Raw genomic sequence first — 16,654 nt, forward strand, 5'->3', positions numbered from 1 at the left:
ATCTAGAAATGTATTAGTTGGGTAATGCAACATTTACATATGTACACAGTCCTTCAATGGCTGTATGGTCCCCTGCACAAAATGTCCAAATGGCATTGACCTGGCCTGCCCAACCCTTTCAGAGTCGATGACCAAATTGATAGATGGAGGAAAAGTTTGTTGAACAGATTTGTGCTACTGAGAACAGGACATTTTATTCAGCCAGATTTGCAGGGCACCCACCAAATTATACATTCAAAATCATATATATTCTAAGGGTAGGTAGCCATTATAGAGGTCAATTATTCTGAACTGTAGGAAACTAGAGAATGTGATAAGTAGAGGTGAGAGACAACATCAGATGACTGCTTTCAAGTGTTTTGAATTGAATGCACTGTTAATTTCAACTACATGGAAACAAAGGCCATAGGAAGCCTCAATATATCTTAGCAAACAAGCTCTCTCCCACTAAGGACATATCTTGTTAGGACATCTAATCTGGCCTTTGAAGGTAGACAGACTAGAGCATTTCTATTTGCCTAGCAGTTTTGCTTAGAATAGAGAGAGGTAGTATAACACCTTGCATAAGAATTAGAGAAGTAACCTAAGATGGGTCACTTTGGACAATTATGGATAGATAGCAGCTTTCCCTAGAAAACTGCCTTTTGTTTTGGAATTGTCAAGCTCACAGTAATTGACTTGCTATTTAGGAAACTATAATGATCTATTAATTTAGTCATCACACTGCCTTGAGGTAATTTCCCTAATACTTACAACAAGATAAATATCTATAATATCTAGTTAACTAACTGAAGTTATGTCGAGAAGACCCATGCCCATTTGCCTGTATAAATTAAAGGCAAATATATGCATAGCTTGCAGTGAATCTCATTAAAAATGAGAAATGATGCAATTGTTCTGAGTATCCCACCAGTGTGGGGGTAGCATACACAAACCAATAATTTCTAAGCAATATTATAAATCTTTGCATCTTCTTTGCAACTGAGGGGCAACAACTATGCAATGCAATAGCTAAGAAAATTGTGTCTGTGACCACTGCCTCCATGACATTATTGTGACTGAGAGTACAGCATACAATGAAAAGAACATCTGCGTTACAGGAGTATAGCTTTTTTTCTGGCCTAGACATTTCTAGCTATGTCATCCTGAAGTGGGGGAATGACCACTTGTCCATTTGTATTGCTTGCACGTGTGTATGACAGAGTACCTGAATATTTCTGAGTAGATTTTGTTTGAATGCTGCTTGCATTGTGTTTGTGTTTCTTTTGTATTTGATCTTGTCTTTGTTGGGTTACTCTACATACATAAACAGAGGGCCAAACTGAGTGGAATAAATCTGCAAATTCACAAAGGACCATGTTCTGTCTACTAAGGGCCAGACCTACTCTTTCCTAGAAAAATATACAATTTTGGTAATTAACATTGTAAAAACAATTCCAAAATGACTTAAAGTATAAGTTCACCTTTTGTAACATGTTATAGCCATATTTACATCCATCCCGGTTGTGACAACTAGCGGGGGATCTTCTTCCCCCTCACTAGCTCTCACAATTTAAAAAAAACATGGCCGTGAGGGGTACACTCATTTAACGTATTCTGTAAATGGGAAAACTACAAGTTCCGAGAGTCTTTGAGGCTGTCGGCTTGTAGTTCTCAATGAACTACAATGGCACTCTACAGCGCCGTGGCAGTTCATTGAGCCTTCCTGTTAGTAAGTATCTGCTTGCCCACAAAGGATGTACAAACAAGCAGATACAGTGAAAGGTCAGAGGGAGACCTGCATGGCACCAGTGATCTGCTGATCGTTGGTGCAATGCTTTAGAGCCTTCAGAAACAAAAAATAATAAATGCACTTTTTTTATGTACAAAAAATGTGCATTTATTATTTTTTGTTAAAAGGTGAACTTATCATTTAAGGAAATATAGTCTTCATCAAATGGAGAACAGATAGAGCTTCATACAATTTAAATCAGTAAATCATCTGAGGGTCACATGTGAAAACAGAAAACACTGCTGACACTGTGACAGTGTAGTCCTTCAATTGGATTCATTATATTACAGTATAGTCCTTCTATTGGATTCATTATATTACAGTATATGGACTATTTATTTATTTTTATGAACTTGAAATTTATTACTAATCACCTCTTGTCCTTTTACCTCTGAGGGTTGTATACCGGTCTTGTTCCTTTTGCATTGGGTTTCAAGTATATCCGCTTGTGAGGCCATATTTGATATTGCTGATATTTGATATTTGATAAACCTGTTTTGCAGTTAACAGATAAGTTAACAGCTGATGGTTGTCAGCACTCACTCTAAGGAATAGTCAAAATGGCCGCCGGCCTTCCATGCGGCCTCTGCGGCGTGACGTTAATGCGGCAAGGCTCCTCAATGACGCGTTTTGTGCGCATTCACATTGTCAAAGGGATCCTGCTTATAATTGCTGCCTGATTTACCTTAATTGCATATCTGTGACCTATACCCTCAAGTCTAAACAGATTACCACAGGTAATTTCTTGAACTATTTTTTTGTCTTTGTCTCTTTGTCTGTCGACTGGACAACTTCTAGTAAACACCTCAATTGCTTTACTAAATTTGGTGTCGTTGCAAGTGTAATTCCGAACCTGGAGTGTCAGAGGTGTCTGAAGGCTTTCAAGGTCAGGGCAACCTTTAGGGACCATGATCTCCCAGTGGCCCCTACAGGGGTGACGCTACATGCATGATACACATCTGAACCGAGGAGGAACTTACCGTATTTTTTGCTCCATAAGACGCACCTAGGTTTTAGAGGAGGAAAACAAGAAAAAAAATATTCTGAACCAATGGATTGGAGACATAGTTCAGGAGATGACCAGAGACTGCGGACATAGTAGAGGAGATGACCAGAGACTGCGGACATAGTACAAGAGATGACCAGAGACTGCAGACATAGTACAGGAGATGACCAGAGACTGCGGACATAGTACAGGAGATGACCAGAGACAGCGGACATAGTACAGGAGATGATCAGAGACTGCGGACATAGTACAGGAGATGACCAGAGATTGCAGATCTAATACAGGGGATGAACAGAGACTGCGGACATAGCACAGGGGATGACCAGAGACTGCGGACATACTACAGGAGATGACTAGAGACTGCGGACATAGTACAGGAAATAACCAGAGACTGCGGACATAGTACAGATGACCAGAGACTGCGGAAATAGTACAGATGACCAGAGACTGCGGACATAGTACAGGAGATGATCGGAGACTGCGGACATAGTACAGGAGATGACCAAAGACTGCGGACCTTTGGGGAGCAGGTGTCTGAATTTGACAGGTACCCACTCCCACTTCCACAGAGTTGTCCTTCCCCCTTCCTCCCCGTAGTCTTCTGGGACACATGACAGGTCCCAGAAGACTACAGGACCATTCACAAAGTGTAGCGTTTCTCGTGCATGCGCAGTGGGCACCCGGCCATGAAGCCACAAGCTGTCACAGCCGGGTGCCCACAATAAAGATGCCAGCGCCAGGGAGAAAAAATGGTGAGCACACTGCTGGACGGAGGAACAGGTAGCACCGCTGGAGGTCTGCAGGTTCTGCTGCACAGAAGAGCTGAGCGGCCGGCCTGGTATTATAACACGGCAGCGGCGACGGGGAATACCGGCTGCTCCATATTCGCTCCATAAGATGCAGAGGCATATTCCCCCATTATTTTGGCTTCTGGGACTCGTTGGGGTCATGTGGCATCTGGGACAGTTGAGAGGTATGATGTTGCACCCATAAGAATTTTGCGCTTAGGCAACCACTCCTGTGGCCCCGCCTACTTTCTCTATGGTGATTGATTTTTATTTATCTATAGACAGTGGCATAATCAATCACCATAGAGAAAGTAGGCAAACTTTTTTTTCTAATATTGACCAATCCTACTTAAAAGGATACCCTCCAGTTTTTTAAAGTTTAAAGTAAAAACTTTTTTCCTAGGTTTGGATGTAGTTGGGAAGGTTTGAAACCCCTGTCAAGATTTAATAGCAGTCTTTGTCCCCACTAGAGAGATTGAACATCTTTATTTGTCTTGGTAACCAGTGCCACCATGACTAAAAGTTAGGGGAAATTCAAAATGTTTAGATGCCACTAGAACAGAAATAAAGAGGAATATTTTGCAATTAGGACACTTGTTCTGATGACAACTGTCTCAAAGGATATTTTCCCCGCACTTTGGAGGGATTTCCTTTCAATTCCTGTGTCAACAGTAAACATTAGTGTTGTATTGTTTAGCACTAACTTGTCAAAGTGCGACCTTGCTAAAATGTTTGTGTGCAAAGAGAATGGTTTTGTATATTCACCTGTCTGGCTAACCTGAAAGTGCTAATAATGTACACAGAGCCTGCACTCTTTTTACCATATTACATGCGATTATGTAACATATATTTAAAGAAAACCTGTGCCCAGGTTATGCAGGCTAATGTATTTACTAATTGTGAAGACACAGTGAAAATATTTGTACTAAGGTCTTTTTCATCTCTGTATCTATAACCATTGTGAAGAAAATCATTTCAAAGTTCTGAACACTGCACTGTGTTTTTCTATGAAAAGAGAATCATGGCAGCCTGGAAGCCCTCCAATGTAAAAAAGCAGCAATTGTTTCTAAGCTGTTGGGAACCAAAAGAAATCTAACTTCAGAGTTTTTGCATCGATCTGTGAGGACCTCTCAGAAAAAATAACTACACATTAAAGGCATCTATATCTTCCAGAGAGGTCAGGAATGGAATGGTTTAAAATTTTTATTTACTGCTTGTGGGAGTATGTATTTTTTTCAAGAACAATAGTCTGAGCACAGGCACACTTTAATTCATCCAAGTAAAGGCTGGCCATAGGAAACAGAGAGTGATGGGCACCAAGGTGCACAAGAAACTCATTGCAATACTTAACCTATTGCTGGCTGCATAACATATACAGTATGTGCAATGGCAAAAGGGTTGGCTTTAACACTCACACACTGCACACGCGGCACTGGGTGGCCAATGGTTCCCAGCACAAACAACAAGCTGTCAAAGACAGCTCTTAGTCCCCAATAACAATCAGTAGCTGGAAGGACTGGCTTCCAATAATGTGACCACTATAACAGCCAATCACTCCCCACATTCAAAAAAGGGACGCCAGGCCAGGTGGGAAGCTGTTAAGGATACCCACCCTAAATTTCCTAAAACATGGTCTCCACGGCTGGAACTTAACAGTCATATGAACCTAGACAGGGGCGGACTGACCATTTGGAAACTCGGGCACTGCCCGAGGGCCCCGGGTCAGTAGGGGGCCCCATGAAATGCCCCGGGTACCTTTTTCATAGGCTATTTTGAGTTTGGGCAAGGACACAGGGGCCCCATTATCCCCTATTGCCCGGGGGCCCCATGAGTTGTCAGTCCGCCCCTGAACCTAGACCACTCCCTCCTCTCACTTTAAAATCATCCCCTGGACCAATAGAGTGACCTTTCAGCTGCACTGATTTTGTCATACACATATGATACTGTGACATTTTTTTAATTTTTTTTGTTTTGTTGCCTGCTTTAAGTATTCATTTTATTGCATTGTATAATCTATAGAAAACACTTTTATGAAAAAAAAGGCTGGCCATTGACATACTTGATAATAGTCAACAAAATACCTTACCAAAAAAAGTTATTCATGGTTAAACGGTTACAGCATTAAAAAGGACAAAAAATTCTGATCCCAAAATAGTTCAAATTATATGTTAGCAAAAAATACCTGGAAAAATCAAGTACACAGATGTGAGAGATCTTTATTATAATAACATGATAATCTGCACATGTACACGTTTGACTTTTTGATACACTATTCAAGTTTTGACTTTTTTAAATTTGCTTTTTATTATGTTCAACCACTCAGGCTTAAGTATCGCCTACCTTTTTGCTACTTTCTCTAATAACTTCTATTAGTAATAATGTAGAGATAAGTTAGCGTATTCAGAGACCTGCACTTACATTTTAAAACAATCCAAACTGATTTTACTTGGGCACAAAAAACCCCCAAAAAAACAAATTTATGAGTGTTTAATTAGATGGTGAAGTAGCATTATGTAAATCCACAGGTATGAGATACTAAGACCAACAGAATCAAGTCAGTTCTAGAGGCTATGGGAACTAGGACAATATGGTGGAAACCTCTGATCTCACTTTATTGAGGGTTTGCTACGCAGGTCATAGATTATGTGATTTTTTTTTTTTTTTGCAACCACAGGTTGCAGGAAAGAAAATTGCTCAATTCCCCCATCAACACAATCAGAATTGATGTGGAAATCCTTCCCATAGTGCTATTTTGTTCTCCCGGTGTGGGGGGTGGAGCGCCATCCCTGCCAGGAGAGCACAGTGATTACTGCTAGTGTCTATAACTGCTGGCAATATTTGCATGCTAAAGGTCTGACATGCTGGTTATACCCAAGTCGATTGACTGATCGACTTGGGTACAATCAGCCTGCTCATAGATGGATCGAATCTCAGCCAGCCCCTGCTGAACTGGCCAGATTCAACCCATCTATGGCTGACTTAACAAAACTTTTCAATTGGTCAACTGGTGCACATGCTGAAAAATCTGAGGACACATGTTGATGGAAAGATCTTCTAAAAAAAACTCTTTTTGCAATCCTATTGCCTGAGCATACTGTGATACCATAGATAGTTAAAAAAAATTCAGTCATTTTGCAAATTCAGGGATAAGCAACAGGTTCTTTACAAAAAAAAAACAACCCACCAACCACCAATTCTACTGTGCTCCTCTGTCACTCCATTGCTTTTTTTTTTTATCTCTCCAGGTTCTTCCAGGTGCAGGAGAGCATGTCATCTCTTCCTTTCCTACTAAAGTGAAATGCTCAGACTTGAGCGCTCAATCACCAGGCCAGGGGTGGACTGACAACTCATGGGACCCCCGGGCAATAGTGGATCATGGGGCCCCTGTGTCCTTGCCCAAACTCAAAAAAGCCTATGAAAAAGATACCAGGGGCATCTCATGGGCCCCCTACTGACCCCGGGCCCTCGGGCAGCGCCCGAGTTTCCAAATGGTCAGTCCGCCCCTGCACCAGGCCCAAACACTGCAATGTGTAGTAGCAGAGGAAGCCTGTTTAATGGATAAATTCACCTTTGGAAACATGTTACTCTTTCTACCCATTTTAGGGTGGAACATGTAACATGTAACTTCTAACTTCTGCAGCTGCTGCCCGCTCCGCTGACTCTAGTGACAGCAATCCGGGGATCTTCTCCCCCCACTTGCCGTCATATTTTTAAAAAACATGGCCATGCGGGGCTCTGCCTGCCAGCCCAGCTGCATCGTTCAATCATAGAGTTCTGTGAATGGGAAACTACAAGTACCGACAGCCTTTACAAATGTCGGCTTTTCGTTCTCAATGAACTACCATGGCACTGTTGAGCACTCTGATAGTTCATTGTCTCTTCCCGTCAGTGTGTATCTGCCTGCCCATATGAGCAGACAGACACACTGACAAGTCTGCAGGAGTTCTGCATGGTACCTGTGATCTGCTGATCGTGAGTGCAATGCTTTACAGGCTCCAAATAAAAAAAATAATAAATGGACATTTTTTTACCTGCAAAAAAAATGTGCATATATTTATTTTTTTTAAAAAATTGGACTTATCCTTTACGTTTTGACACAATACAAGACACATAGGGTTTGGACTACTGGCTCCAACAGAGAAATAGAGCAGACTAAAAGCACAGAGAAAGTATGTAACAGTGGGTGACACAGAGATAAGTTGTCTATTAAACCCTATCACCTGTGTTGGGGCTCTAGCTCACTGCAAGACATTAAGCAACTCCAGGAATGTATACCTACGTAAGTCCGTATTTAAAGTCTGGCTTTTTATTTACTAGATTGCAGAGGAGGCTGAATGGACCAAATGGAGTTTTATTTTCCAGAACTGCATGAATCCTTTATTAATATAACCAGTGGTGTCTCAAGGCAGGTGCGGGGAGTGTGGCCCGCACCAGGTGACACCAACCGCACGGGGTGACACCGGGCCCAGTCCATGAAAAGGTAAGTTGTAAAGCAAGCCGAAGATCCCCGCAGGATGGATCCGATCAGGGGCAGACTGAAAACTCATGGGGCCCCCGGGCAATAGGGGATCATGGGGCCCCTGTGTCCTTGCCCAAACTCAAAAAAGCCTATGAAAAAGGTACCAGGGGCATCTCATGGGGCCCCCTACTGACCTCGGGCCCTCGGGCATCGTCCGAGTTTCCAAATGGTCAGTCCGCCCCTGTATCCAATCCATCCTGCGAGGATCGTTGGCTTTCTTTACAACTTACCTTTTCTTGGAGCGGGTCCGGTGTCACCCCGTATATGTTGCATTCCGGCGATCCCCGCAGGATGGATGGGATCTGCGAATTGGGGAGCATAATGGATCGGACTCTGATCTATTATGCTCAATCCGCAGATCCGATCCATTCTGCGAGGATCGCCGGCATGCAACATATACGGGGTGACACCGGACCTGCTCCAAGAAAGGTAAGTTGTAAAGAAAGCTGACGATCCCCGCAGGATGGATCGGATCTGCGGATTGAGCATAATGGATCGGAGTCCGATCAATTATGCTCAATCTGCAGATCCGATCCATTCTGCGGAGATCGTTGGAGGGGGTGTCACCAAGTGTTACCGCACCGGGTGACACCAACCCTAGGGACGCCTCTGAATATAGCCCATTTTTATAAATTAAATATAATTCATCACTACACTTGTCAAGCTGTGCAAGGTGCTAAACCTATATCAATTGAAAGATTAAAGTGTTTGTGGACAGCAATACTGATCTCTTCTTCAAAAAGATCTACAGAGTTTCATTCATGCTGAAAGAGATAGTGTGATACTTTCAGACAATTCCTTTTTTTTGTATGTACATATCCAATCTGATAATTCCTTAGATCAATGGTTGTTATCATACACAGCTACAAATGTGTATAATAAAAGCCTTTATCATTAGCCTTTTTAATGTGTGAGACATTGTTAATTATTCATCAATACATCGGTTAACACCTAGAAGCTTAGTTTTACCACTAAAAAGGATGTCATTCTCTTGAGACAATAAAAGGGTTACTTTGACCTTTAACCCTGAAAAAATTCCTATGCTGCAATGGTCACAAGCAATAGGCTGACTCCTCAACAAACAGGAGTTACAGGTGTTAAGTAATAAAATTGGAGAAGGTGTAGTCTAGGGAAAAAGTAGGCCATTTTTGAGACAGTTTTGGTTAGAATGTTAAGACCTAAGTAAGTGCAAGCAAAATACTTAGAATTTAATTTATTTTTCTTGCATATGACTGGGTACTTTTTGCAAAGTGAATTTGCACCACTATGATAAGTGAAAATGTCCGTGTAAAGTGAACAGCTTATTCAGTAAATCAACCCCAAATACATATCTCACAGAGAGCGCAACAATAAGGATCCTCACCTCTAGAACCAGCACAGGCCAACTGTTATCTTCTATCTTGCTCAACCAACATGTAAATGAGATTTACATATGTTGAGCTGCACATTGTCTTTTGTACACAGGAAAGGGAACAATCAAATGTGAAAAATCTCTATGCCGGCTAACAAGTGCTTCCTATAGTTGGAGGTGCTCATTGTCATGCTTTTATCATCTCCATAAGAATCTCTGTTAATCTCATGATTCTTACAGTCCATTGCGTCTAATTCTGTATTGTGTAAGTACATGGGCAACTTTGGTTCAAAGCAGACATACTGTATTTTGAAAAGGTATCCACTCCAAAACAAAGAGCTATGTGGCTCATAGTAGGGGAGTATATGGTCCTTATATACAGTATCATTATAGACAATTGTGAAAAAGATGAAGAGAAGGTATCTTTAGGCCTCATGCACATAGGACGTTTTTTTTTAATTGCTTTTAGGTGCGTCTGACATTTTTTCTTCCTGCCTCTAAACACCTTTGTATGTTAGCCTATGTATCCATGCACACATAGGCATTTAGAGGAATGTAGAGGCAGGGTGTGTAGAGGCAGAAAAAAATCAACTGCCAGCACATACAGGAGCAGTGGCGTTTTCACAAGAAAAAAAATGCCTGACACATTTAACCACTTGCCTACAGGGCACTTATACCCCCTTCCTGCCCAGGCCAATTTCCAGCTTTCAGCGCTGTCACACTTTGAATGACAATTGCGCAGTCATGCAACATTGTACCCATATGAAATTTTTATAATTTTTTTGAGACCGATAGAGCTTTATTTTGGTGGTATTTAATCACCTCTGGGATTTTTATTTTTTCTTAAACAAACCAAAAACCACTGAAAATTTTGAATAAAAAAAATTTTTCTTCGTTTTTGTTACACAATTTTGTAAATAAGTGATTTTTCTCCTTCACTGATGTGCGCTAATGAGGCTGCAGTGATGGGCACTGATAGGCTGCACTGATGGACACTGATAGGTGGCACTGATGGGCACTGATGAGGAGGCACTGGTAGGTTGCACTGATGGGCATTGACAGGAATCACTGATGGGCACTGAAAGGCAGCACTGATACATAACACTGATATATGGCACTGATAGGCAGCACTGACTGTCACTGAAAGGCAGCACTGACTGGCACTGATAGGCAGCACTGACTGGCACTGATAGGCGGCACAGACTGGCACTAACTGGCACTGATATGTGACACTGACTGGCACTGATAGGTGGCACTGATTGGCAGCACTGATAGGTGGCACTGACTGGCACTGATGGGTGATATTGAAAGGCAGCTCAGATGGGCACTGATATGTGGCATTGATGTGCACTGGTAGGCACTGATATGTGGCATTGATGTGGCACTGATGGGCACTGGCACTGATGAGCACTGACAGGTGGCACTTCTGAGGCCACACTGATCATCAGTGCCATGATGATCAGTGTACATGTCCCCTCCGCGGAAAGCCGATTACCGGCTCTCCTCTCCTATTGGCATTTCTCTCCTCTCGAGCTGTCACGCTGACAGCTCGAGAGGAGAGAAATGCCAATAACCGGCATTTCCGTGTTTACATGTGATCAGCTGTGATTGGACACAGCTGATCACATGACTGAGCCGACATCTTCGGCTCTTTCCGTGATCCGCTGTGTTCGAGGGACACAGCAGACTGGCGATCGCTGCGCTGCACGCTCCCTGAGCCGCGCATGTGCAGTGAGAATGGTAGGACGTCATATGACGTCCTATTAGAACGAGAGAACCACCTTGCGCCCGTCATTGTTCTACAGGGCGGGCGGAAGGTGGGTAAACACGTCTAAATGCATATAAGCGGGCGTTAGCACTAGGGGCGTTTAGCACTTAAATGTTAATGTATTTCTATGGCCAGCAATTATTATTTTAGCCAATGAAATGAATTAATGCTTGTCCTGCCTAAACGCATCTAAACTTGTTACATGAATTTAAAAGTGTCAAGTGTTTTTTCTGCTCAAAACACAGCTGCCAGGAGTACAGGTGTCTAGGAGAGTTAGCAAAATATCCAGCGTGCATGAGGCCTTATCCTCCCATAGGCTGCATTCACACTAGAGCGAATTGTAGCTTGAAGCTCCAAAAACACTCAAACTTAAAATATAAATTGTTCTCTATGGTGCCTATTCGCAAGTTCAGGTGATCAATTGATTTTTTTAAGTTTGAGCATTTTTGGAGCTTTACGTTTCAAGCTACAAATCACTCAAGTGTGAATGCAGCCTTAGTGATATCAAAGTTGTTGACAGTGAAATTCAAAAAAATACTATTTAAATCAGTGGGTGACAGCTGTGATACTTCTTACATAAGCTACCGATATATAAAGTTATGACGTATTGTGTATTGACAGTATATACAGCACTTAAAAGTTGTCCTTACATCACTAATGTCTTTATTTTCCAAAAGGAGAGTGGTACATGGAGCTTTTCTTCCTGTTAATGTGAGGATAGGTTGTGAAGACCCCTGCACCCTGCATACAGGATAATTGTAATTTAATGCTAAATCCCTCTAACCCCCAACCAGTATCTAAGCTGGCCAAACACTATAGGATTCTTCAAAATGTCATTTGTTTGTAATGAATGTTATATACTGAATGAAAAGCACATTCACTCTAAGAAATTCATTTGTTTGAAAACATTTTTCCATCCTACTCCTACAAATTTTCCTTGTCACTCTGGCAAAAAATAAATTTTGATTTGACCCCATTCAAAAGTTAAAAGAACGTTCATGAATCAAAAGTTTTCAAACAAAATTATTTTAATGTATGGTCAACATTTCTTACTTACCAGTGTACCTGAACCACTCCTCTTCAGTGCCATGGCGCCTATGCACTGAGCCCTCCTAGCCTAGTATGTAGCTGTCCCAAGAAAAGAACTCCATGGGATAGCCTCATAGACGTCTATGAGGGTTCAATGCACGGGTGCCAAACAGACACATTTTTGTCATAAGTGTATTATTATTGTTATCCATATTAGTAGTTACAGTTGCAAGAAAAAGTATGTGAACCCCTTGGGATTACGTGGAGTTTTGCATGAATTCGGCATAAAATGTGCTCTGAACGTCATCTAAGTCACAACAATAGAAGAACACAGTCTGCTGAACATAATACTACAAAAACATTAGATGTTGCCGTGGTTTAATTGCACATAACATGTAAACATTCACAGTGCAGGGAGGAAAAAGTATGTGAACCTTTGGACTTAATATCTGGTTGACCCTCCTGTGGCAGCAGTAACCACAACCAAACGTTTCCTGTAGTTGCAGATCAGACCTGCACAACGATCTGGAGTAATTTTGGACCACTCCTCTTCACAAAACTGTTTCAGTGTAGCAATATTCTTGGAATGTTTGGTGTGAATCGCTCTCTTAAGGTCATGCCACAGCATTTCAATCGGTTTGAGGTCAGGACTCTGACTGGGCCACTCCAGAAGGTGTATTCTGTGCTGTTGCAGCCATTGTTTTGTTGAATTACTTGTATGCTTTGGGTCATTGTCCTGTTGCATCACCCATCCTCTGCGGAGCTTCAGTTGGCGGACAGATGGTCGTACGTTTTCCTGCAAAATGATTTGATAATCTCTGGAATTCATTTTCCCATCAATGACAACAATCCGTCCAGGCCCTGAGGCAGCAAAGCAGCCCCAAACCATGATGTTCCCTCCGCCATGTTTTACAGTGGGGATGAGGTTTTGATGTTGGTGTGCTGTGCCTTTTTTTCTCCACACATAGTGTTGTGTGTTCTTCCCAAACAACTCAATCTTAGCTCTGGGAGAAGTCATTAGGCTAGGGCCTCACATACTTTTTCCTCCCTGCACTGTGAATGTTTACATGTTATGTGCAATTAAACCATGGCAACATCTAATGTTTGTGTAGTATTATGTTCAGCAGACTGTGTTCTTCTATTGTTGAGCACATTTTATGCCCAATTCATGCAAAACTCCACATAATCCCAAGGGGTTCACATACTTTTTCTTGCAACTGTATAGTGCTGCACCAACAGTTTAAGTAGTGCTTTACAAAATGGAGAAAGACAGTACAGGTACAATACAATTTAACACAAGAGGGATCAGAGGACCCTGTTAATGAGAGCTTACAATCTAAAGGGAGGCTCAAGTGATACAAAAAGATAATTACTGTTAGGGATGAACAGATGGAGAAAGTAAAAGTTCAGTTTAGAGGCAGGATAGGCCTCCTAAAGAGATGGGTTTTCAGAAATCAGAGTAGGAGATAATTAGACAGATTGGGGCATGGAGTTTCAGAGGATGAGATTAGCTCTTGAGAAGTTCTAGGGGTGAGCATGGTAGGAGCTAATAAGAGAGCAAGAGAACAAGAGGTCTTGTCAGACAAGAATGTCTTGGTTGGCATTTTAAGAAGAGGTTGGTGATGTAGCTGTGGGAGAGTAGTGAATGGCTTTATATGTTGTTGTTAGTATTTTGAATTTTAGTCATTGGGTGAGCAGAGGCCATTAGAGGGATTGGCAGAGAGTGGTAGCAACACTGAACGGTTGGTAAGGTGTAGTTGGCATGACAAAGGTATGGCTCTTGATAAGGGTGGTTTTAGTACAGGTCAGTTCAGGAGCAGTGGCAGAGTGTATTAGAGCAGTTCACTTCCTCATAGAATGTTAAAAGGTTAGTCTGGCAACAATGATTTTTCATAAACCCATGCTGGTTACTACTAATTACACTATTTTCATCAGCAAATACTTGGATATGGTCCCTTATCATACCCTCCAATAGTTTAGAAAAGTTTGCTGTAAGGCTGACTGGCTTGTAGTTTCATGGTATGTATCTTGGTCCTTTTTTGAATATTAGCGCCATGTTAGCTTTCTGTCAGTCCGCTGGTACCATACACTTGCTGTATACGAGTAAAAGTAAAAGTCTTTTAACAGCACTTTACTGTGAACAGGCTTTTAGAGTGCCCATGCATAGGGATTGAATTATTAAAGGCAAATAGGCTGTTTACTTTGCAAGGAAACTTCCCCTTAACTTAGTGAAAGAGGTCAAACTCTGCTGATTTATACTATTCAAATATATCTTTGATGGATTGCTTTTCAGAGAGCATTTGACAGATGGTGAGATGGTAATATGTCGCCTCCTCACCATTTGATTTAAACCTCAACATGCTGACCCACTGTGCTGCAACAACTTGCATTGCACATGGTTACAAGGAGGTTGAGGGCCCATTCACTTAAATCAGTCGAGTCTGATGACAGTACCCCCTGCCCAAAGTAAAATGCCATTTTATTTTTTTACGCAGTTGTGAGGCAAAGCTTCATACCATGTATGCAGCCCTAAGATGCTGCATGCATTAGTTTAGGTGGACAGTGGGGGGAGAGAGGGCATTTAAACCACATCCCAACCACCTGCTTCTACCACCTCTTCCCAGGCTGCCTGTGTGAACAAGCCCTTATAGATTTAGAACCTTTAAAGTATGGACCTCTTTACGTAGTATGCTACAACCATAAATATTAAATAATAATTGTAATACTGTATCACATCTACTTACTCCGCAATACTCAAAATAAACACTCTAGTATCCAGTTTTGCTGGTTATGTGTAATCAAGTTGTATATTACACAGTCAGATTTGTGTATAACCTTTACGAGTAATTGTTGCTAAATTAGCTTTATATCTGATTAGTTATTGTTCTTTTTAAAGAGAACTGAAACTCATTAAAACCCCTTCAAGAAGTCATGAATGGCCATGGCAGAAACTGTAGAGTTTGTTTTCCACTTACTGCTGTCTGTATTAGACAATGCACCTGTAATATGTAGATTGGCGCCATCAAGACCATCTTGCTTCACAATAGTAGAACTTTGTCAATTATTCTGCAACAGGTGATGGATAATGCAAATTAGTTGAGTAGGAGGATTCTGTGATAGAGATTGTGGCATCATGCTTACCTCATGTTAAAGGGGCAGGGTAGGACAGGTGCATTGTTTTGTCCATAGGATATAAGGCTAGGAGAATGGAAAGATTCTCAGTGATGACCACAATCAGATTGGAGAAGTGTCTTCTCCAGCCTGAAGATTTCTGACCAGTAGAGTGAAGTAAATATCTGAGACTCTGCTAAGTCTCTTGTTTGGGTTTTTATATCTTCCTCATCATAAGGAGAGACAGAATACATCAATACATCTTCAGAAGTGTAAGAACATCTACATATTTACAGGTAAACTTCATTTTATTACTTAAAGACAATAATCATATATTTTCTGTGATTCAAGTACCATTTATGCTTTAAAAAAGAAATCAACTCAATCTGAGTAAACAAAATCTACAATTTAGTATTTTCTGTTGGTAAATTTACCTGCTTTGTAATTTCATGTCATTGACATTAATCATGAAACAAAAAGTTAGCTAATATAACTGGATTAAATAATATACAAAACAATATTTTACATATAAGATTATTATCTTCTGCCATAATTGAACTGTTTTTGTATTTGTTTTGTTTAATTTGTATTGCAATATCTAAACCATACAAAAAAAAAAAACTGCATGCATTATGCATGCAGCTCCAAATAGTTGCTATAGAAGAAAATAGTCATTTTTAGTACAATATACTTTTAACATGAAAATACTCCCTAAAGTGAATTGCCAGATTTCTGAACCTTCTGAATAACTACTTTCTAATAAGAGATTCAGTACCAAAGTTGTTCATTGTTGTTCCTTGTTACCAATGTTGTTCATAGTTATACATGAAAAAGGCCTGTCTTAGGTTTCATGTAGATTTTTTGGGTTGAGAAGGGAAAGGTTAAGACCTTTATAACGTTTTTTTTCCTCACTCACCTCATCTCTTTTTTTTTTTTGTGACAACTCTAAAATTTTACTTATAAATTCTGTCTCGTTAATATTAGTCACCAGGGCAAATAGAGAGGTAAAACCCGAGTGGGGATACAGACAGCAATAAACTCAAAGGGTCCAACCCTTCCCAACTCCATTCAAAACTATAGAAAACAATATTTTTTTTTACATACACTTTAATATTTTTATCACTACCATTTTTCCTTATATAATATTATTTTAACTACATAGATAATAAGAACTGCATACTCTTTAAAACTGATACACAATTTGCTGAGTGTCATGAATGCTGAGTTATCAGATTTTAGTGAAATAATTATTATTTTGTTCTGCCTTCTTTGCAGTATGCTTATTTTATAAGCCCTATTACTTTAACAGTT

This window comes from Staurois parvus, unplaced genomic scaffold (genome assembly GCF_062004578.1).
Source record: "Staurois parvus isolate SC_StPar_1 unplaced genomic scaffold, SC_StPar_1.0 ptg000415l, whole genome shotgun sequence".
NCBI classification, from domain to species: domain Eukaryota; kingdom Metazoa; phylum Chordata; class Amphibia; order Anura; family Ranidae; genus Staurois; species Staurois parvus.